Source organism: Bombina bombina, chromosome 3 (genome assembly GCF_027579735.1).
Source record: "Bombina bombina isolate aBomBom1 chromosome 3, aBomBom1.pri, whole genome shotgun sequence".
Classification (NCBI taxonomy): Eukaryota; Metazoa; Chordata; class Amphibia; order Anura; family Bombinatoridae; genus Bombina; species Bombina bombina.
The window spans coordinates 499,300,784-499,324,325 of NC_069501.1; the positions used below are offsets into that span (position 1 = coordinate 499,300,784).

Here is a 23,542-nt window from a genome sequence, read left to right on the forward strand (position 1 = left end):
GGTCCTAACCAGCAAGCTGCATAAATTCTCCCTCATAGGGGAAAAAACAGAAAACAGACATTTTTAACATAGGACTAACATGTCCAAAACAACTTCCGAAGAAGTAATAAAGAGTATCAATCCCAAAAGGTTCCCGAAGGAAACAAAAACAAATAAAAGTCATCCTATCGGATATAAATAAAATATATAAAATCTTTCAAAAACTGGGTAAGATCGCAAACAAATGACAAACAGGAGATTACTTCATCCCTACATGTCTAATGAGGTGCACCATTTGAATTAGCAGACTGAAAATCTCCATATCTAATAACGATAGGGTCATTCAACAACTGAAAAACATGTCTGAGCAATACGCGAAGGCGTACAATCCTGTGACGAAGGCACAACACTCAGGGACAGTTACACCCGCGGGGAACTGTAGAGGCCCTCCCCAAGGCGGGAGGCTTGGGACAATATGGCACAAGCACATTCTCAAAGAAACGTCTGAACTCTGCAGACGAACAATCGCCAACATTATGTGTAAGCGAAAACGTGCTGCAACCTCCGGGGACACACACATACACCACCCTGCATGGAGGAATCAGAAACTGGGATACCTGCATGTGTAGAAGTATGAATTGGTAGGGAACTCTCCTCTCAGAAGACAGCACCCCCAGAGGCGGATGGCTCAGAAGTCCCTTGATTCCCCTCTCTGAAATGGCAAACAAAACAAAACTGGTTCACATGTGTCAATGAGGCCAATCCGGATTTGTCATCGGACACAGAATCTGAAATCAAAATAGTCTCAGTATCAGAATCCTCCGTAACTGAATCTGAAATTAGCACAGTCTCAGCATCAGAATCCTTCATAACTAGATAGAGGATATATAAATATGGACTAAAGTAATAAAAACAAAAACGGCAACTAACACCACCAATGGCTGGGGCACTCACCACCTCCTATGACCAGACCCCTGCGGACTAGAAAATTTCCTTTGCCACACGGTCTGGAATGCGGAAATGGAAAACGGAACGTAACCACATCCGAACACAAGGTGAACCATACAGTCCAAAAAAGCGCGCCCAACCAAAAGGCTGCGTCACTTCCAAAAGGCCTCAATGCTCCAAACCACGAGCCCATAAACATCACACATAAGCAGGTTGAATCACATAACAAACATCATTATAAACCCCCCTGTTCAATAACCCCCCTCAGGAGATATTAACCCTCGATTCCAAGATACTACAAGAGACTGACTGAGACCCTTATGATAAGTTAGACCCGCAAGGTGGTAGCCTCTCGGGAAAACATTTACATTACAGTACATTGATGAATAAAGTAAAATGAAACGATCTTACCGGAATCTACGCCGTGGTACAGGAACACAGCCTTTCAAGTTTGACGGATAGTAGCTTCACCTCCACCATAGACTTTAGAGAAGAAAGCAGGCAGCGGAGCGAAGTTCGACAACGCTGATTGCTTGAGAAGCTGTTAATCTGAGTCGGGATGGTTTCGCAGAAAGACTCTCCCTGCATCTCCGGACTCTAAATTTCATCCAAGCCCTCACTGAAAGACTGACAGGACTACTTAAAACTCCTGTACCATGCCAAAGAGTACTATCCTCCATAAGAGACAAAAACAAAATTTAAAAATTCTGACACTTCTCTGCCAACCTCCTTGGACGAAAGGCAAAGAATGACTGGGGGATGAGGGGAGTGGGAGAAGTATTTAAGCCTTTGGCTGGGTTGTCTTTGCCTCCTCCTTGTGGCCAGGTTCTTATTTCCCAAAAGTAATGAATGCAGCAGTGGACTCTTTCCATTTAAGAAGAAAATATGTGTGTATGAATTTATGTGTGTATAAATGTGCATGTGTATCTGCGTGTATAAATGTATATGTTCATAAGAGTCTAATCACAGCAGTTCTCTTTGGAGAGGATCAATTGTTGTTAGCAATAAGGATTCATTCTAAAGGAGCAGTGGAGGACCTAGAGGGCGGCAAGGTGCCGCGGTCCACTTTGAAAAGTTGCTGGGAGCTAAGTGGAGGGAGTGAAGGCTGCAAAAAAGGTAGGACACGCTTTATCCTTTTTTTCTCTCACGCTGTGGGATTGAGAAGCCTTTCAAGCCAAGTTGCGAAGGTAATACTCCCTGTCACACTATATGAACTTCCGTGGTCACTTATCAGCTGCATTAATTAACACACGCTAACCTGCTTTTGCCTAACAATGGCATATGCTTGCAAAACATCTGTGTCTGTGACTAATTTGGGGCATTATCTCTGCATGCACAAATGGGAGTTTACTCCTGGAATATGTTGCAATGGACACGCTGCTAATAGTATGCTTTTCTTCTACTAACAGTCTACCAGCGCTGGCCACTACTTATCTGGAAAGAAAGAATTTCTCTACAATGCGTCCACACAATTTTTATATTTTTTGATAATCATAGTGGACTATGCTGACACATGAAGGAGATATACAGTATGTGCTGGTTTATGAACGAACTGTATATACTGGTTGATGTATGAATGGGTATTAACCTTTATTGCACGTGCAATGTCTTTTTGTTTCAGTTTTTGACTTGAATAAATAATAAATAGGTGTTTTTGCTAAGTAAAAGAGTGCTGTATTCCCTGTCTTTATAAGGTTTCTCTAAAACTTTTGTTTTCTGGTTATATATGGTAGTGTAAATATGTATGTATGTGCGTGTGTAAATGTTTGTATGAGTGTGTATGAAAGAGTGAGTGTGTATAAATGTGTATGTGTGTGTAAATGTTTGTATGAGTGTGTATGTAAGGGTGAGTGTTTATAAATGTATGAGTGTGTATGTATGGGTGAGTGTGTATAAATGTATGAGTGTGTATGTATGGGGGAGTGTGTATAAATGTGTATGTACATTTTTGTGTGAGTGTGTATGTATGGGTGAGTGTGTATAAATGTTTGTATGAGTGTGTTTGTATGGGTGAGTGTGTATAAATGTTTGTATGAGTGTGTTTGTATGGGTGAGTGTGTATAAATGTGTATGTGTGTGCAAATGTTTGTATAAGTGTGAATGTATGGGTGAGTGTGTATAAATGTATGAGTGTGTATGTATGGGTGAGTGTGTATAAATGTGTATGTGTAAATGTTTGTATGAGTGTGTATGTATGCGTGTGTATAAATGTGTATGTGTGTGTAAATCTTTGTATGCATGTGTGTGTATAAATGTGTGCCTGTAAATATGCGTGAATGAGTGTGTAAACATGTGTGTGTATAAATGTGTGTCTGTAAATATGCGTGTGTATAAATGTGTAGGTGTGTGTGTGTAAATGTGTGTGTATATAAATTTGTGTATGAGTGTGTGTAAATATATGTGTGTCCTCTAATAGGATATGCTGTATAGACTAGTACCTTTGGGGGGGGGGGGGGTCAGAGCTATGTTAACAGGGAGAAAAGTGTCCCTCTTTGGCTGTGTCAAATGTTGGGAGCTTGGCTACACCTCAGGGCAGATTTTAACAATGTGGGACAGTCTCCTAGGACAATTATGTCATGGGACCAAAGGTTAAAAAACAACACTGTCTCAGGTAAAAGAGTGCTGTATTCCCTGTCTTTATAGGGTTTCTCTAAAACTTTTCTTTTCTGGTTATGGTAGTGTAAATATGTGTGTATAAGTGTGTATGTGTGTGTATAATTGTATATGTGAGTGTGTAAATATGTATGTATGAATGTGTATGTATGGGTGAGTGTGTATAAATGTGTATGTGTGTGTAAATGTTTGTATGAGTGTGTATGTATGGGTGAGAGTGTATAAATGTGTATGTATGGGTGAGTGTGTATAAAATGTTTATATGAGAGTGTATGTATGGGTGAGTGTCTATAAATGTGTATGTGTATGTATGGGTGAGTGTCTATAAATGTGTATGTGTAAATGCTTGTATGAGTGTGCATGTATGGGTGAGTATGTATAAATGTATGAGTGTGCATGTATGGGTGAGTGTGTATAAATGTATGAGTGTGCATGTATGGGTGAGTGTGTATAAATGTATGAGTGTGCATGTATGGGTGAGTGTGTATAAATGTGTATGTGTAAATGTTTGTATGAGTGTGTATGTATGCGTGAGCGTGTATAAATGTGTATGTGTAAATGTTTGTATAAGTGTGAATGTATGGGTGAGTGTGTATAAATGTATGAGTGTGTATGTATGCGTGAGTGTGCATAAATGTATGAGTGTGCATGTATGGGTGAGTGTGTATAAATGTTTGTATGAGTGTGTTTGTATGGGTGAGTGTGTATAAATGTGTATGTGTGTGCAAATGTTTGTATAAGTGTGAATGTATGGGTGAGTGTGTATAAATGTGTATGTGTAAATGTTTGTATGAGTGTGTATGTATGCGTGTGTATAAATGTGTATGTGTGTGTAAATCTTTGTATGCATGTGTGTGTATAAATGTGTGCCTGTAAATATGTGTGAATGAGTGTGTAAATATGTGTGTGTGTATAAATGTGTGTCTGTAAATATGCGTGTATATAAATGTGTAGGAGTGTGTGTGTAAATGTGTGTGTATATAAATTTGTGTATGAGTGTGTGTAAATATATGTGTGTCCTCTAATAGGATATGCTGTATAGACTAGTACCTTTGGGGGGGGGGGGGTCAGAGCTATGTTAACAGGGAGAAAAGTGTCCCTCTTTGGCTGTGTCAAATGTTGGGAGCTTGGCCACACCTCAGGGCAAATTTTAACAATGTGGGACAGTCTCCTAGGACAATTATGTCATGGGACCAAAGGTTAAAAAACAACACTGTCTCAGGTAAAAGAGTGCTGTATTCCCTGTCTTTATAGGGTTTCTCTAAAACTTTTCTTTTCTGGTTATATATGGTAGTGTAAATATGTGTGTATAAGTGTGTATGTGTGTGTATAATTGTATGTGTGAGTGTGTAAATATGTATGTATGAATGTGTATGTATGGGTGAGTGTGTATAAATGTGTATGTGTGTGTATAATTGTATGTGTGAGTGTGTAAATATGTATGTATGAATGTGTATGTATGGGTGAGTGTGTATAAATGTGTATGTGTGTGTATAATTGTATGTGTGAGTGTTTAAATATGTATGTATGAATGTGTATGTATGGGTGAGTGTGTATAAATGTGTATGTGTGTGTATAATTGTATGTGTGAGTGTTTAAATATGTATGTATGAATGTGTATGTATGGGTGAGTGTGTATAAATGTGTATGTGTGTGTATAATTGTATGTGTGAGTGTTTAAATATGTATGTATGAATGTGTATGTATGGGTGAGTGTGTATAAATGTGTATGTGTGTGTAAATGTTTGTATGAGTGTGTATGTATGGGTGAGTGTGTATAAATGTATGAGTGTGTATGTATGGGTGAGTGTGTATAAATGTATGAGTGTGTATGTATGGGTGAGAGTGTATAAATGTGTATGTATGTGTGAGTGTGTAAATATGTATGTATGAATGTGTATGTATGGGTGAGTGTGTATAAATGTGTATGTGTGTGTGTAAATGTTTGTATGAGTGTGTATAAATGTGTATGTGTATGTATGGGTGAGTGTGTATAAAATGTTTGTATGAGAGTGTATGTATGGGTGAGTGTCTATAAATGTGTATGTATGGGTGAGTGTCTATAAATGTGTATGTGTAAATGCTTGTATGAGTGTGTATGTATGGGTGAGTATGTATAAATGTATGAGTGTGCATGTATGGGTGAGTGCGTATAAATGTATGAGTGTGCATGTATGGGTGAGTGTGTATAAATGTGTATGTGTAAATGTTTGTATGAGTGTATGTATGTGTGAGCGTGTATAAATGTGTATGTGTAAATGTTTGTATAAGTGTGAATGTATGGGTGAGTGTGTATAAATGTATGAGTGTGTATGTATGCGTGAGTGTGTATAAATGTATGAGTGTGCATGTATGGGTGAGTGTGTATGTATGCGTGAGTGTGTATAAATGTATGAGTGTGCATGTATGGGTGAGTGTGTATAAATGTGTATGTGTAAATGTTTGTATAAGTGTGAATGTATGGGTGAGTGTGTATAAATGTATGAGTGTGTATGTATGCGTGAGTGTGTATAAATGTATGAGTGTGCATGTATGGGTGAGTGTGTATGTATGCGTGAGTGTGTATAAATGTATGAGTGTGCATGTATGGGTGAGTGTGTATAAATGTGTATGTAAATCTTTGTATGAGTGTGTATGTATGCATGTGTATGTATGCATGTGTGTGTATAATTGTGTGTGTTAATTAGGGTTGCCACCCGTCCCTTAAAATACAGAACACATAAGTTACACATGCTGCAGGGTGTGCAGGGAGGAATATGAATAGTGCTGTCCAGAAACATAATACATGTTCCTCCCTACAGACCCTGCAGCATGTGTAACTCATAAGTGTCCAGGAAAACATGGCTAAGGTGGCAACCCTAGTGTTAATGTGTAGGTCACGGTGTGTAAATGTGTGCGTATGTAAATGTGTGTATGAGTGTGTGTGTGTGTCCTCTAATAGGATATGCTGTATAGACTAGTACCTTTGAGGGGTGGGGTGGGGTCAGAGCTATGTTAACAGGGAGAAAAAGGGAGAAAAGTGTCCCTCTATGGCTGTTTCAAATGTTGGGAGCTTGGCCACACCTCAGGGCAGATTTTAACAATGTGGGACAGAATCCTAGGACAATTATGTCATGGGACCAAAGGTTAAAAAACAACACTGTCTCAGGAAAATGTAAACTGTTGCCAAGCATGATTATTAAACCCTTGTAAAACACACTTTCTCATCCAATATTGTTACAGGGACCCCAGCGGAAAGGTAGATAGCACAGATGTTCTTTAATAAAGGGTTGCAGCTACAAGCTACAGCAAATACAGCTGATAAACAGGTAATATATTAATTAAATACAGAAGCAAATCTTGAAAGATTTCCACAACAATTACATTTCATTTTTTTTGATCAATTCAATTTTCAAATATGCTTTTTATAGCATACTGGGGCTTTGTGGACATCTATAATCCTAGAAATGCAGGTTCTACCACATATGACTCAACAAGCTACTATAAAGACAGTGCTACTAAATAACAGTGCAAAGGACTGACAATGAGGGCTTAAAGGGGCACTGAACCCAAATGTTTTCTTTTGTGATTCAGATAGAGCATGAAATTTTAAGCAACATTCTAATTTACTCCTATTATCAAATTTTCTTCATTCTCTTGGTATCTTTATTTGAAATGCAATAATGTAAGTTTAGATGCCGGCCCATTTTTGGTGAACAACCTGGGTTGTACTTGCTGATTGGTGGATAAATTCATCCACCAATAAAAAAGTGCTGTCCAGAGTTCTGAACCCAAAAAAAGCTTAGATGCATTCTTTTTCAAATAAAGATAGCAAGAGAACGAAGAAAAACTGATAATAGGAGTAAATTAGAAAGTTGCTTAAAATTGCATGCTCTATCTGAATCACAGAAGAAAAAATGTGCGTTCAGTGTCCCTTTAACACAAAACGGTTCTACATCTAAGGCCGAGCAGCTAAGACATCCATATATATATATATACACACAGCTTTTACAACAGTGAACTTTATAATATAAGGTTGTACACATTGCTGTAAAAATATAATATATATTTCATATAAAATCTGAACTCGCTAATACTAGTAGACACATAAAGGGGCCTATTTATGAAATGTCTGCACCAGCGTTGCACCAGCACCAGTGAACTGCTGGTGCAACGCCGCCCCCCTGCAGATTTGTGTCCAATCGGCCGCTAGCAGGGCGTGTCAATCAATCCGATCGTATTCGATCCGGTTGATTTCACGTGATCTCTGTCCGTCTCCTCTTTAGACTCGCCAGAAACACGGCCATTCAAGCTCCATACGGAGCTTGATAAATGGGCCCCAAAGGCCCAAACTAAAGATCAATCTTAGCCCTTACAAATTACTGTCAAGTGGCCCTGAGTTGTATGCCTACAGCCAATCCAGAGATAATTTAGGTTTAATTTATACAGCCCACATTTGCAGGAAGTGGAAAGTGCCAGGTGCAGTGCTGCATAGTAAGAAAAATATCCAAGGACACTCAAAGCAAGAAAGCACCATTAACAGTTTCCATAGCTATGCCTACTCCCCACAATACACAAGTAAATTGCAGATAATATTATATATGGTATTATTCAATCTAATCTGTAAAATGCAGGAGACTCAAAGGTGCCAGTTCAACAAATTAGATATATCATTATTCTATTAAAGTGCAGAAGATTCTACAATAAGAAAATGCATAACTAATACCAACAAAGACCTCGGGGCCCATTTATCAAGCTCTGGATGGAGTTTGAGGGTCTGCAGGCTCACCAGAAACACCAGTTATGAAGCAGCGGTCTAAAGACCGCTTATCCATAACCTGTCCGCCTGCTCTAAGCAGGTGGACAGACATCGCCGCAATTCAACCCCGATCGAATATGATCGATTGATTGACATCCCCCTGCTGGCGGCCAATTGGCCGCGAATCTGCAGGGGGCGGCGTTGCACCAGCAGCTCACAAGAGCTGTTGGTGCAATGCTGAATATGGAGAGCGTATTGCTCTCCGCATTCAGTGAGGTCTGGCGGACCTGATCCGCACTGTCGGATCAGGTCCGACAGACCTTTGTTAAATACGCCCCCTCAAGTCTGATAGTCATAGCCACAAGCGTCCAACGAAACCTGAACTTTAGGGCAGATTCCAATAATGCAGGACAGACACCAGGGTCAGGAGACCAAAAACCAAGGCTGTTCCAGACTTTTTTTTGCCAGACACGAGCCTATAGCCGCAGGTCTAATGTGTGTCCCTTGCACCGTATAAAGCGGTTTACAATAGATCCCAGAATCATTCCATGCCTCTTGCTGTTATTTGTATAATGTACTGCAGACCCCAGACCAGATGAATGCTGCTGTACATATTCAGTCCTTTACATCAGGGTACACAACACCCATTCAGTCCTGTAGACCACAACTAAAATAACATAATTTATGCTTACCTGATAAATTTATTTCTCTTGTGGTGTATCCAGTCCACGGATCATCCATTACTTGTGGGATATTCTCATTCCCAACAGGAAGTTGCAAGAGGACACCCACAGCAGAGCTGTCTATATAGCTCCTCCCCTAACTGCCATATCCAGTCATTCGACCGAAAACAAACAGAGAAAGGAGAAACCATAGGGTGCAGTGGTGACTGTAGTTTAAAATTAAAAAATACCTGCCTTAAAATGACAGGGCGGGCCGTGGACTGGATACACCACAAGAGAAATAAATTTATCAGGTAAGCATAAATTATGTTTTCTCTTATAAGGTGTATCCAGTCCACGGAGCAAAAGTTCCCTCTTGTTTTGCATTAGAAGAAGTTGATGCCGCACTTGCCTTGAAGTTTCGAAAGGCACGAAAATTAGACTGTTTGGCCCTTGACTTGGACCTATCCTGAGGAAGGGCATGACCTTTTCCTCCAGTGATATCAGCAATAATCTCCTTCAAACCAGGCCCGAATAGGGTCTGCCCCTTGAAGGGAATGTTAAGCAGCTTAGACTTTGAAGTAACGTCAGCTGACCATGATTTAAGCCATAGCGCTCTGCGAGCCTTGATAGCAAAACCAGAATTCTTAGCCGTTAGTTTAGTCAAATGAACAATGGCATCAGAAACAAAAGAATTGGCTAGCTTAAGTGCTCTAAGCTTGTCAAGTATGTCATCCAATGGAGTCACTACCTTTAAAGCCTCTTCCAGAGACTCAAACCAGAACGCCGCAGAAGCAGTGACAGGAGCAATGCATGCAAGGGGCTGTAGGATAAAACCTTGTTGAATAAACATTTTCTTAAGGTAACCCTCTATCTTTTTATCCATTGGATCTAAGAAAGCACAACTGTCCTCGACAGGGATAGTAGTACGCTTTGCTAGAGTAGAAACTGCTCCCTCCACCTTAGGAACTGTCTGCCATAAGTCCCGTGTGGTGGCGTCTATTGGAAACATTTTTCTAAAAATAGGAGGGGGAGAGAACGGCACACCTGGTCTATCCCATTCCTTAGTAATAATTTCTGTAAACCTTTTAGGTATTGGAAAAACATCAGTGCACACCGGCACTATATAGTATTAATCCAGTCTACACAATTTCTCTGGCACTGCAATTGTATCACAGTCATTCAGAGCAGGTAAAACCTCCCTGAGTAACATGCGGAGGTGTTCAAGCTTAAATTTAAATGTAGAGATATCAGAATCAGGTTGCATCATCTTCCCTGAGTCAGAAACATCACCCACAGAAAGAAGCTCTCCTTCTTCAGCTTCTGCATATTGTGAGGCAGTATCAGACATAGCTTTTAAAGCGTCAGTATGCTCTGTATTTCGTCTTACTCCAGAGCTATCTTGCTTTCCTCTAAATTCAGGTAGTCTGGCTAATACCGCTGACAGTGTATTATCCATGACTGCCGCCATGTCTTGTAAAGTAAACGCTATGGGCGCCCTAGATGTACTTGGAGCCATTTGAGCGGGAGTCCTTTGAGCGGGAGTCAAAGGATCTGACACGTGGGGAGAGTTAGTCGGCATAACTTCCCCCTCGTCAGATTCCTCTGGTGATAAATTTTTTAAAGACAGAATATGATCTTTATTGCTTAAAGTGAAATCAGTACATTTGGTACACATTCTAAGAGGGGGTTCCACAATGGCTTTTAAACATAATGAACAAAGAGTTTCCTCTATGTCAGACATGTTTGTACAGACTAGCAATGAGACTAGCAAGCTTGGAAAACACTTTAAATCAAGTTAACAAGCAAATATAAGAAACGGTACTGTGCCTTTAAGAGAAACAAATTTTGTCAGAATTTGAAAAACAGTGAAAAAAGGCAGTAAATCAAACGAAATTACCCACTTTCAAATGGATGATAAACCCCTTAGTTCAAAAAACGGATAAAAAAAAAGATATAGACGTTTTTTAACAGTCACACCAAACTGCCACAGCCTTGCTGTGGGCCTACCTTCCCCAACAAACTATTTTGGAAAGCCTAAGAGCCCTTTAGAGATGTCTATAGCATTCAGGGGACTCCTGGAGGAAGCTGGATGTCTCAGTCTGTAAAAGTTACTGCGCAAAAAAGCGCTAAATTAGGCCCCTCCCACTCATAGTAACACAGTGGAAAGCCTCAGGAAACTGTTTCTAGGCAAATTTAAGCCAGCCATGTGGAAAAAACTAGGCCCCAATAAAGTTTTATCACCAAAGTATATATAAAAAGGTTTAAACATGCCAGCAAACGTTTTATATTGTAAATATAAAAGAGTATTACCTCAGAAAGTAAGCATGATACCAGTCGCTATTAAATCACTGTATTCAGGCTTACCTTACATAAATTTGGCATCAGCAGCATTTTCTAGCATTCACATCTTCTAGAAAAATCTTAACTGCACATACCTCATAGCAGGATAACCTGCACGCCATTCCCCCGCTGAAGTTATCTCTCTCTTCAGTCATGTGTGAGAACAGCAATGGATCTTAGTTACAACCTGCTAAGATCATAGAAATCACAGGCAGATTCTTCTATTTTTCTGCCTGGAACAAAATAGTACAACTCCGGTACCATTTAAAAATAATAAACTTTTGATTGAAGCAAAATAACAGCTACATTTCACCACTTCTCTCTTACTACCTCCATGTTTGTTGAGAGTTGCAAGAGAATGACTGGATATGGCAGTTAGGGGAGGAGCTATATAGACAGCTCTGCTGTGTGTGTCCTCTTGCAACTTCCTGTTGGGAATGAGAATATCCCACAAGTAATGGATGATCCGTGGACTGGATACACCTTACAAGAGAAATATGCCTCCCCTTCAATATTAAGCCATTTCCAGAAGACCCAAGACTATCTTGTCCCCATCTTAGGTATTTACATTAGATCTCTAACCATGTGTATGCCCCAGTATTCTACTTAGCCCTTTAGATTAGATCCATACCCTTGTCATCTATTTCTCTCTTTAAAAAAGACCTGATATTGGATGCATGCTCCTGGACCTCTGACCACTAGATGTATGTCCTCTACCAGCAATTCAGCCTTTTACATAAGACCTCCCCCACTAGATGCAAGGCAACTGCCAGCTATTCCTCCCTTTACCAAACTTCTCCCACTAGATGAATACCCCCTAGCATCTATTATGTCCTTTACATCAATCCTCCCCTACTAAATGAATGCCCCCTACCAGCTATTTAGCCGTTTATATCAGACCTACCCCACAAGATGCATGCCTAGCTGATCAGTTCCATGCCCCTCACTCTCTTAGTGCCTACCCTTAAAAGTGCTGTAACCTCCCAAGTGATGTCTGGTACTAGCGGACCTAATAATACTTATCTCAAAAATACACATAATCATATACAGTATAATACAACTCAGATAAACAGTAGTTTGTGCTCGCATTTGAGCATTAAAGCTGCTAGAAGTATTTTTTTTTAGCTCAGAGATTTGTGCTCGTATTACGAGTTGAAAGTAAAAAGTTTGCACTTTATTGTTCATAACGTTGCGGTAACAAATAGACTTTGAGACGTCGCAAATGCATTCCCCCATAGACTTCAACATCCACAAGCTGCGCAAACACTATCACGGATATTTAAAAGTGCAACATAAGAAGATAATATTGAATATTTCTTAATCCAATATTCTGCACATAGCATAATATGTTCTATTTATTCTTAAAGAGATATTTAAAAATATCTGATGGATTTTTGCACAAATATTGGTTAAATACAGTATAGTTAAACACTTTAAAAACTTTATTAAATATGATTATTGCATAAATATGATTTTTCAGGGCTCCAATACACTTATATATGTCTATATGTGTGGTGTACATACTGTATATATATATATATATATATATATATATATATATATATATATATATATATATATATATATATATATATATATATATATATACATACACACACACACACATATATGTATGTATGTATGTCTGTCTGTAAATACATTATGGGGTATGTGCAGGACCCCTGGAGTGTGCACCTGATTGCAGCAAGTGCTGGGCATTTCTTTACTTTTCTACATGTAAATACATTACAACATAACTTTTGATTGTAATATTTTTTTAAATAATTGTTATTAGATAGTGTACTTTCTCTTGTTAAGTGTATCCAGTCCACGGATCATCCATTACTTGTGGGATATTCTCCTTCCCAACAGGAAGTTGCAAGAGGATCACCCACAGCAGAGATGCTATATAGCTCCTCCCCTAACTGTCATATCCAGTCATTCTCTTGCAAGCCTCAACCAAGATGGAGGTCGTAAGAGGAGTGTGGTGTTTTATACTTAGTATATTCTTCAATCAAAAGTTTGTTATTTTTAAATGGTACCGGAGTGTACTGTTTATCTCAGGCAGTATTTAGAAGAAGAATCTGGCTGCGTTTTCTATGATCTTAGCAGAAGTAACTAAGATCCATGGCTGTTCTCACATATTCTGAGGAGTGAGGTAACTTCAGAGAGGGAATGGCGTGCAGGTTTTCCTGCAATAAGGTATGTGCAGTTAATATATTTCTAGGGATGGAATTTGCTAGAAAATGCTGCTGATACTGAACTAATGTAAGTAAAGCCTTAAATGCAGTGAGAGCTACTGGTATCAGGCTTATTAATAGAGATACATACTCTTATAAAAATGTAATATAAAACGTTTGCTGGCATGTTTAATCGTTTTTATATGTATTTGGTGATAAAACTTATTGGGGCCTAGTTTTTTTCCACATGGCTGGTTTGATTTCTGCCTAGTAACAGTTTCCTGACTTTCCACTGTTGTAATATGAGTGGGAGGGGTATTTTTGTGCAGCAAAAATGACAGACACAGCCATCCAGCTTCTTCCTGCATGATCCAGGATATCTCTGGAGGGCTCAAAAGGCTTCAAAGTCGTTTTTGAGGGAGGTAACAAGCCACAGTAGAGCTGTGGCAGTTGTTGTGACTATTTAAAAAAACAAAAAACGTTTTTGTCAGTTATTATTCTGTGTTTGGTATTAAGGGGTTAATCATCCATTTGCAAGTGGGTGCAATGCTCTGCTAACTTGTTACATACACTGTAAAAATGTTGTTAGTGTAACTGCCTTTTTTCACGGTTATTTCAAATTTTGGCAAAAATTTGTGTTTCTTAAAGGTGCAGTAACGTTTTTTATATTGCTTGTAAACTTGTTTAAAGTGTTTTCCAAGCTTGCTAGTCTCATTGCTAGTCTGTTTAAACATGTCTGACACAGAGGAAACAACTTGTTCATTATGTTTGAAAGCCATGGTGGAGCCCCATAGGAGAATGTGTACTACATGTATTGATTTCACCTTAAACAGTAAAGATCAGTCTTTAACTATAAAATAAATATCACCAGAAGATTCTGACGAGGGGGAAGTTATGCCGACTAACTCTCCCTACGTGTCAGACCCTTCGCCTCCCGCTCAGGGGATGCACGCTAATATGGCGCCAATTGCATCAGGGACGCCCATAGCGATTACCTTGCAGGACATGGCTGCAATCATGAATAATACCCTGTCAGAGGTATTATCCAGATTGCCTGAATTAAGAGGCAAGCGCGATTGCTCTGGGGTTAGGAGAAATACAGAGCGCGCAGATGCTGTAAGGGCCATGTCTGATACTGCGTCACAATATGCAGATCATGAGGACGGAGAGCTTCAGTCTGTGGGTGACGTCTCTGATTCGGGGAAACCTGATTCAGAGATTTCTAATTTTAAATTTAAGCTTGAGAACCTCCGTGTATTGCTTGGGAAGGTATTAGCTGCTCTGAATGACTGTAACACAGTTGCAGTACCAGAGAAATTGTGTAAGCTGGATAAATACTATGCGGTGCCGGTGTGTACTGATGTTTTTCCTATACCTAAAAGGCTTACAGAAATTATTAGCAAGGAGTGGGATAGACCGGGTGCGCCTTTTCCCCACCTCCTATATTTAGAAAAATGTTTCCAATAGACGCCACTACACGAAACTTATGGCAGACGGTCCCTAAGGTGGAGGGAGCAGTTTCTACTTTAGCAAAGCATACCACTATCCCGGTTGAGGACAGTTGTGCTTTTTCAGATCCAATGGATAAAAAATTGCAGGGTTACCTTAAGAAAATGTTTATTCAACAAGGTTTTATTTTACAGCCCCTTGCATGCATAGCGCCTGTCACGGCCGCGGCAGCATTCTGGTTTGAGGCCCTGGAAGAGGCCATCCATACAGCTCCATTGACTGAAATTATTGACAAGCTTAGAACACTTAAGCTAGCTAACTCATTTGTTTCTGATGCCATTGTTCATTTGACTAAACTAACGGCTAAGAATTCCGGATTCGCCATCCAGGCGCGTAGGGCGCTATGGCTTAAATCCTGGTCAGCTGACGTGACTTCGAAGTCTAAATTACTCAACATTCCTTTCAAGGGGCAGACCTTATTCGGGCCTGGTTTGAAGGAAATTATTGCTGACATTACTGGAGGTAAGGGTCACACCCTTCCTCAGGACAGGGCCAAAGCAAAGGCCAAACAGTCTAATTTTCGTGCCTTTCGAAATTTCAAGGCAGGTGCAGCATCAACTTCCTCCGCTTCAAAGCAAGAGGGAACTTTTGCTCAATCTAAGCAGGCCTGGAAACCTAACCAGCCCTGGAACAAAGGCAAGCAGGCCAGAAAGCCTGCTGATGCCTCTAAGACAGCATGAAGGAACGGCCCCCTATCCGGCAACGGATCTAGTAGGGGGCAGACTTTCTCTCTTTGCCCAGGCATGGGCAAGAGATGTTCAAGATCATATCTCAGGGATATCTTCTGGACTTCAAAGCTTCCCCTCCACAATGGAGATTTCATCTTTCAAGGCTATCTGCAAATCAGATAAAGAAAGAGGCATTCCTACGCTGTGTGCAAGACGCTGGGAGTGATCCATCCAGTTCCGCGGACGGAACAAGGACAGGGTTTTTATTCAAATCTGTTTGTGGTTCCCAAAAAAGAGGGAACATTCAGACCAATTTTGGATCTAAAGATCTTAAACAAATTCCTCAGAGTCCCATCATTCAAAATGGAAACTATTCGGACCATCCTACCCATGATCCAAGAGGGTCAGTACATGACCACAGTGGACCTAAAGGATGCCTACCTTCACATACCGATTCACAAAGACCATCATCGGTTTCTAAGGTTTGCCTTTCTAGACAGGCATTACCAATTTCTCGGGGCTGTAGCTCTTCCCTTCGGGTTGGCTACAGCCCCGAGAATCTTTACAAAGGTTCTGGGCTCACTTCTGGCGGTTCTAAGACCGTGAGGCATAGCGGTAGCTCCGTATCTAGACGACATCCTGATACAGGCGTCAAACTTTCAAGTTGCCAAGTCTCATACAGAGATAGTTCTGGCATTTCTGAGGTCGCACGGGTGGAAAGTGAACGAGGAAAACAGTTCTCTATCCCCACTTCACAAGAGTCTCCTTCTTAGGAACTCTTATAGATTCTGTAGAAATGAAAATTTACCTGACGGAGTCCAGGTTATCAAAACTTCTAAATGCTTGCCGTGTTCTTCACTCCATTCCGCGCCCTTCGGTGGCTCAGTGTATGGAGGTAATCGGCTTAATGGTAGCGGCAATGGACATAGTGCCATTTGCGCGCCTACATTCGCAGGCCAGATTGGACAATTGTAACAACAGATGCCAGCCTTCTAGGTTGGGGTGCAGTCTGGAACTCCCTTAAGGCACAGGGATCGTGGACTCAGGAGGAGAAACTCCTCCCAATAAATATTCTGGAGTTAAGAGCGATATTCAATGCTCTTCTGGCTTGGCCTCAGTTAGCAACACTGAGGTTCATCAGATTTCAGTCGGACAACATCACGACTGTGGCTTACATCAACCATCAAGGGGGAACCAGGAGTTCCCTAGCGATGTTAGAAGTCTCAAAAATAATTCGCTGGGCAGAGTGCCACTCTTGCCACCTGTCAGCAATCCATATCCCAGGCGTGGAGAACTGGGAGGCGGATTTTCTAAGTCGTCAGACTTTCCATCCGGGGGAGTGGGAACTCCATCCGGAGGTGTTTGCTCAATTGATTCATCGTTGGGGCAAACCAGAGTTGGATCTCATGGCGTCTCGCCAGAACGCCAAGCTCCCTTGTTACGGATCCAGGTCCAGGGACCCAGAAGTGACGCTGATAGATGCTCTAGCAGCGCCTTGGTTCTTCAACCTGGCTTATGTGTTTCCACCGTTTCCTCTGCTCCCTCGACTGATTGCCAAAATCAAACAGGAGAGAGCATCGGTGATTCTGATAGCACCTGCGTGGCCACGCAGGACTTGGTATGCAGACCTAGTGGACATGTCATCCTTTCCACCATGGACTCTGCCTCTAAGACAGGACCTTCTGATACAAGGTCCTTTCAATCATTCAAATCTAATTTCTCTGAGACTGACTGCATGGAGATTGAACGCTTGATTCTATCAAAGCGTGGCTTCTCCGAGTCAGTCATTGATACCTTAATACAGGCACGAAAGCCTGTTACCAGGAAAATCTACCACAAGATATGGAGTAAATATCCTTATTGGTGTGAATCCAAGAATTACTCATGGAGTAAGGTTAGGATTCCTAGAATATTGTCTTTTCTCCAAGAGGGCTTGGACAAAGGATTATCAGCTAGTTCCTTAAAGGGACAGATTTCTGCTCTGTCTATTCTTTTGCACAAGCGTCTGGCCGAGGTTCCAGACGTTCAGGCATTTTGCCAGGCTTTGGTTAGAATTAAGCCTGTGTTTAAACCTGTTGCTCCTCCGTGGAGCTTAAACTTGGTTCTTAAAGTTCTTCAAGGAGTTCCGTTTGAACCCCTTCATTCCATTGATATTAAACTTTTATCTTGGAAAGTTCTGTTTTTGATGGCTATTTCCTCGGCTCGGAGAGTCTCTGAGCTATCTGCCTTACAATGTGATTCTCCTTATCTGATTTTTCATGCAGATAAGGTAGTTCTGCGTACCAAACCTGGGTTTTTACCTAAGGTGGTTTCTAACAAGAATATCAATCAAGAGATTGTTGTTCCATCATTGTGTCCTAATCCTTCTTCAAAGAAGGAACGTCTTTTACATAATCTGGACGTAGTCCGTGCCTTGAAGTTTTACTTACAAGCTACTAAGGATTTTCGTCAAACATCTTCCCTGTTTGTCGTTTACTCTGGACAGAGGAGAGGTCAAAAAGCTTCGGCAACCTCTCTGTCCTTTTGGCTTCGGAGCGTAATATGCCTAGCCTATGAGACTGCTGGACAGCAGCTCCCTGAAAGGATTACAGCTCATTCTACTAGAGCTGTGGCTTCCACCTGGGCCTTCAAAAATGAGGCCTCTGTTGAACAGATTTGCAAGGCTGCGACTTGGTCTTCGCTTCACACTTTTTCAAAATTTTACAAATTTGATACTTTTGCTTCTTCGGAGGCTGTTTTTGGGAGAAAGGTTCTTCGGGCAGTGGTTCCTTCCGCTTAATCCTGCCTTGTCCCTCCCATCATCCGTGTACTTTACCTTTGGTATTGGTATCCCACAAGTAATGGATGATACGTGGACTGGATACACTTAACAAGAGAAAACATAATTTATGCTTACCTGATAAATTTATTTCTCTTGTAGTGTATCCAGTCCACGGCCCGCCCTGTCCTTTTAAGGCAGGTCTAAATTTTAATTAAACTACAGTCACCACTGCACCCTATGGTTTCTCCTTTCTTTGTTTGTTTTCGGTCGAATGACTGGATATGACAGTTAGGGGAGGAGCTATATAGCAGCTCTGCTGTGGGTGATCCTCTTGCAACTTCCTGTTGGGAAGGAGAATATCCCACAAGTAATGGATGATCCGTGGACTGGATACACTACAAGAGATATAAATTTATCAGGTAAGCATAAATTATGTTTTTTAATGTATTTTTGATGTGTTTTGTGGCACTTTGTCAAGCGTAACCGTAAACCAGAGTTCTGAGGTTGCGGTAATCATTCTAGCTTAAACAGTAATTGCGCTCACGTGTTCACATTTACTTTCAACTTGTAATACAAGCAGAATATAAGTTGCGTGCAAATGCCCGTGAAAAACCCGATTTCACTTGCGTGATAATCTAGCCCTAAATAAGATATTCTTCACTTCCAAATAATCATTCTCTTGGCATTTTAGTTATCAAGCATTCATGTGGCAGCAGATTAACTGTTAACCGGATTACTTATAATGGCTTTTAAACAGGGAGCAGAGGCGGCTATTGCGTTGCAAATGCTATAGGAGAAAGTCAAACATAATGCCACTTGACAAATCGGTTGTCTATTTCCCATTAGATGATCTTCATAACCCAATAATAATGGTCTTTTACTATAACCTGCCTTTAAGAATGATGATCCCTAACTGAGTGATCTATTTTGGAATTATTTTTTTCTACACAAGTAGTGAGATTATCTGAAGATAGGTAATTTAATTATGGATGTTTATGGATGCCAGCTACAGTAGTCTGAGTAAGATAATATTATGAAACAACATTCAACGGTTATTTTTCAAAGTGGGATTCCTCAGTTAAAAAGGGACAGGAAACTGCAAAATTTTCCTTCATGATTTGGAAAGAACATACAATTTTAAACAACTTTCCGATTTACATCTATTATCAGTTTTGCTTTATTCTCCTGTTATTCTTTGCTGAAGGAACAGCATTGCACTACTGGCAGCTAGATGAACACATCTAGACAAATGTGCGCAGGCACCTTTGAGCTAACTTTTCAAGCTAGCTCCCACTAGTGTAGCATTATTTTTCAAGAAGGGATACCAAGAGAAAAAAAGCAAATTCGAAAATAGAAGTGAAATTGAAAGTGTCTTAAAGGGACAGTCTAGTCCAAAATAAACTTTTATGATTCAGAGAATGTAATTTTAAACAATTTTCCAATTTACTTTTATCACCAATTTTGCTTTGTTCTCTTGGTATTTGTAGTTGAAAGCGTAACCTAGGAGATTCATATGCTAATTTCTTAGACCTTGAAGGCCACCTCTTTTCAGAAAGCATTTTAACAGTTTTTCACCACTAAGAGGGTGTTAGTTCATGTGTTTCATACAGATAACACTGTGCTCATGCACGTGAAGTTACCTGGGAGCCAGCACTGATTGGCTAAACTGCAAGTCTGTCAAAAGAACTGAAATAAAGGGGCAGTTTGCAGAGGCTTAGATACAAGATAATCACAGAGGTAAATAGTATATAAATATAACTGTGTTGGTTATGTAAAACTGGGGAATGGGTAATAAAGGGATTATCTATCTTTTAAAACAATAAAACTTCTGGTGTAGACTGTCCCTTTAAAATAACATGCTCTATCATACAAGATTAATTTTGACTTTCCTATCCCTTTAAAGGAATAGAAAGGTCAAAATTAAAATGTAGATTACACTTCCATTAACAAAAATGCTTCTAGTAAAAGTTCTAAATGTATTTCAGCTGCCCACACATACTATTAGAGGCCGTGCACCAATATTCAAGCTCAGAGAGCTGATGGTGGTGTGTATTGTGTCTGTGAAGACTTAAAGGGCCATTATACACTCATTTTTTCTTTGCATAAATGTTTTGTAGATGATCTATTTATAAAGCCCATAAAGTTTTTTTTTGTTTTTTTAAATGTATAATTTTGCTTATTTTTAAATAACATAGCTCTGATTTTCAGACTCCTAACCAAGCACCAAAGTTTTATTTGAATACCGTCAGCTACCTTCTCCAGCTTGCTCCTGTTTGTGTAAAGGGTCTTTTCATATGCAAAAGAAGGGGGAGGGGGGGGGAGGGTCTTATTTCCCACTTTTGCAGTGGGCTTTCCAACTACCTTTTCAACTGAGCTAAACTGAAAGCTTCTAAGTACGTTTTTAAACCATTTTATACTGGATTTTTATATCAGTATCTGTACATCGTATTCTTTATAGTAGTGTCTATTACATGCAGTTATATTAAAATGAGTGTATACTGTCCTTTTAATTTGTGTCATATAAAGCCACTGCTGTAAAGGTATACTGTTTGAATACTGCTGCACAGTTCCTCACAGTATATATAGGTATGCCAATGAAAAGCAGCAATAACAGTTGAAATGCACATTTCAGTTTTGACTGTTCTATCCCTTTAAACCAGGAGATAGGTGACTACTGTGGTTTTGTAAGGTCCTTGTATATGTCAGTGTCTAAGTCAGAGGTTTTCACAGAACCATAGATTTCATACAGTCCATAAACATGCAACAAAATTACATCTTTATTTTCCCTAACCATTAAAGGGACATTAAACCCAAAATGTTTCTTTCATGATTCAGATAGAGATAACAATTTTAAACAACTTTCTAATTTACTTCTATTATATAATTTGCTTCATTCTCTTGATATTTGTTCCTGAAAAGCATATCTAGATAGGCTCAGTAGCTTCTGATAGCTGGCTGCACATAGATGCCTCATGTGATTGGCTCACCCATGTGCATTGCTATTTCTTTAACAAAGGATATCTAAAGAATGAAGCAAATTAGATAATAGAAGTAAATTGGAATGTTGTTTAAATTTGTGTTCTCTGTCTGAATCATGAAATAAAAATATTGAGTTTAATGACCCTTTAACTGAAACTTGTCTCTCGTTCAATTATGAGTATAGGTGACAAAACTCAGCAGTATTAGCCGTACCTGTAAGAATAGAAATCACAGTCTATCACTTATGTTCATCACTTTACAGTTTTACAATAGGTATTGGACCACCGCATCTAAGATCACAGTCTACAGAAGCTTGTGCAATAAAGTTGAACTATTGGGCAACTCTGGTGTAATTAGCTGCTAAAGTCAAGTGTTGTAAAATTTGTGACCTAGACAAGCATTTTTTTTTCTTTTACTATACACCAATGCAGATTTACACTATGAATAGGCTTGCTGTATACAGAGGCCAAGTAGGTTTTCCAGCAAAACCTATTTCCTGGTAAGTTTCCTTTTTATTGGTATAAACGAGAAAACATACTGCAATAAAATTAAGCAAATACAAAGGAACAGTGATTACAGAACGGGTGATTAACTCTATGTAAACATATGAAGGATACATTTAGATATATATATATACACACACACATACAGTATCTCACAAAAGTGAGTACACCCCTCACATTTTTGTAAATATTTTATTATATCTTTTCATGTGACAACACAGAAGAAATGACACTTTGCTACAATGTAAAGTAGTGAGTGTACAGCCTACATAACTGTGTAAATTTGCTGACCCCTTAAGATAACTCAACACACAGCCATCAATGTCTAAACCGTTGGCAATAAAAGTGAATACACCCCTAAGTGGAAGTGTCCAAATTGGGCCCAAAGTGTCAATATTTTGTGTGGCCACCATTATATTTCAGCACTGCCTTAACCCTCTTGGGCATGAAGTTCACTAGAGCTTCACAGGTTGCCAATGGAGTCCTGTTCCACTCCTCCATGACGACATCACGGAGCTGGTGGATGTTAGAGACCTTGAGCTCCCCCACCTTCTGTTTGAAGATGCCCCACAGATGCACAATAGGGTTTAGGTCTGGAGACATGCTTGGCCAGTCAATCACCTTTACCCTCAGCTTCTTAAGCAAAGCAGTGGTCGTTTTAGAGTTGTGTTTGGGGTCGTAATCATGTTGGAATACGGCCCTGCGGTCCAGTCTTTGAAGGGAGGGAATCATGCTCTGCTTCAGTATGTCACAGTACATGTTGGCATTCATGGTTCCCTCAATGAACTGTAGCTCCCCAGAGCCATCAGCACTCATGCAGGCCCAGACCATGACACTCCCACCACCATGCTTGACTGTAGGCAAGACACACTTGTCTTTGTACTCCTCATCTGGTTGCCCCCACACACGCTTGACACCATCGGAACCAAATAAGTTTATCTTAATCTCATCGGACCACAGGACATGATTCCAGTAATCCATGTCTTTAGTCGGCTTGTCTTCAGCAAACTGTTTGCAGGCTTTCTTGTGCATAATCTTTAGAAGAGGCTTCCTTCTGGGACAACTGCCATGCAGACCAATTTGATGCAGTGGGCGGCGTATGGTCTGAGCACTGACAGGCTGACTCCCCACCCCTTCAACCTCTGCAGCGATGTTGGCAGCAGTCATACGTCTATTTCCCAAAGACCACCTCTGGATATGAAGCTGAGCACGTGCACTCAACTTCTTTGGTCGACCATGGCGAAGCCTGTTCTGAGTGGAACCTGTCCTGTGAAACCGCTGTATTGTCTTGCCCACCGTTCTGTAGCTCAGTTTCAGGGTCTTGGCAATCTTCTTATAGCCTAGGCCATCTTTATGTAGAGCAACAATTCTTATTTTCAGATCCTCAGAGAGTTCTGTGCCATGTTGACCTTCCAATGGCCATGAGAGAGTGTGAGAGCGATAACACCAAATTGAACACACCTGCTCCCCATTCACACCTGAGATCTTGTAACACTAACGAGTCACATGACATCGGGGAGGAAAAATGGCTAATTGAGCCCAATTTGGACATTTCCACTTAGGGGTGTACTCACTTTTGTTGCCAACTGTTTAGACATTAATGGCTGTGTGTTGAGTTATTTTGAGGGGACAGCAAATTTACACCGTTATACAGGCTGT

At 40.2% G+C, this 23,542-nt stretch overlaps 1 protein-coding gene across 1 annotated transcript in view; it reads right to left on the reverse strand.

Moving 5' to 3' along the window:
* Positions 1-23,542, reverse strand: part of ITPR3 (inositol 1,4,5-trisphosphate receptor type 3) — a 579,835-nt gene that overhangs the window by 459,666 nt on the left and 96,627 nt on the right.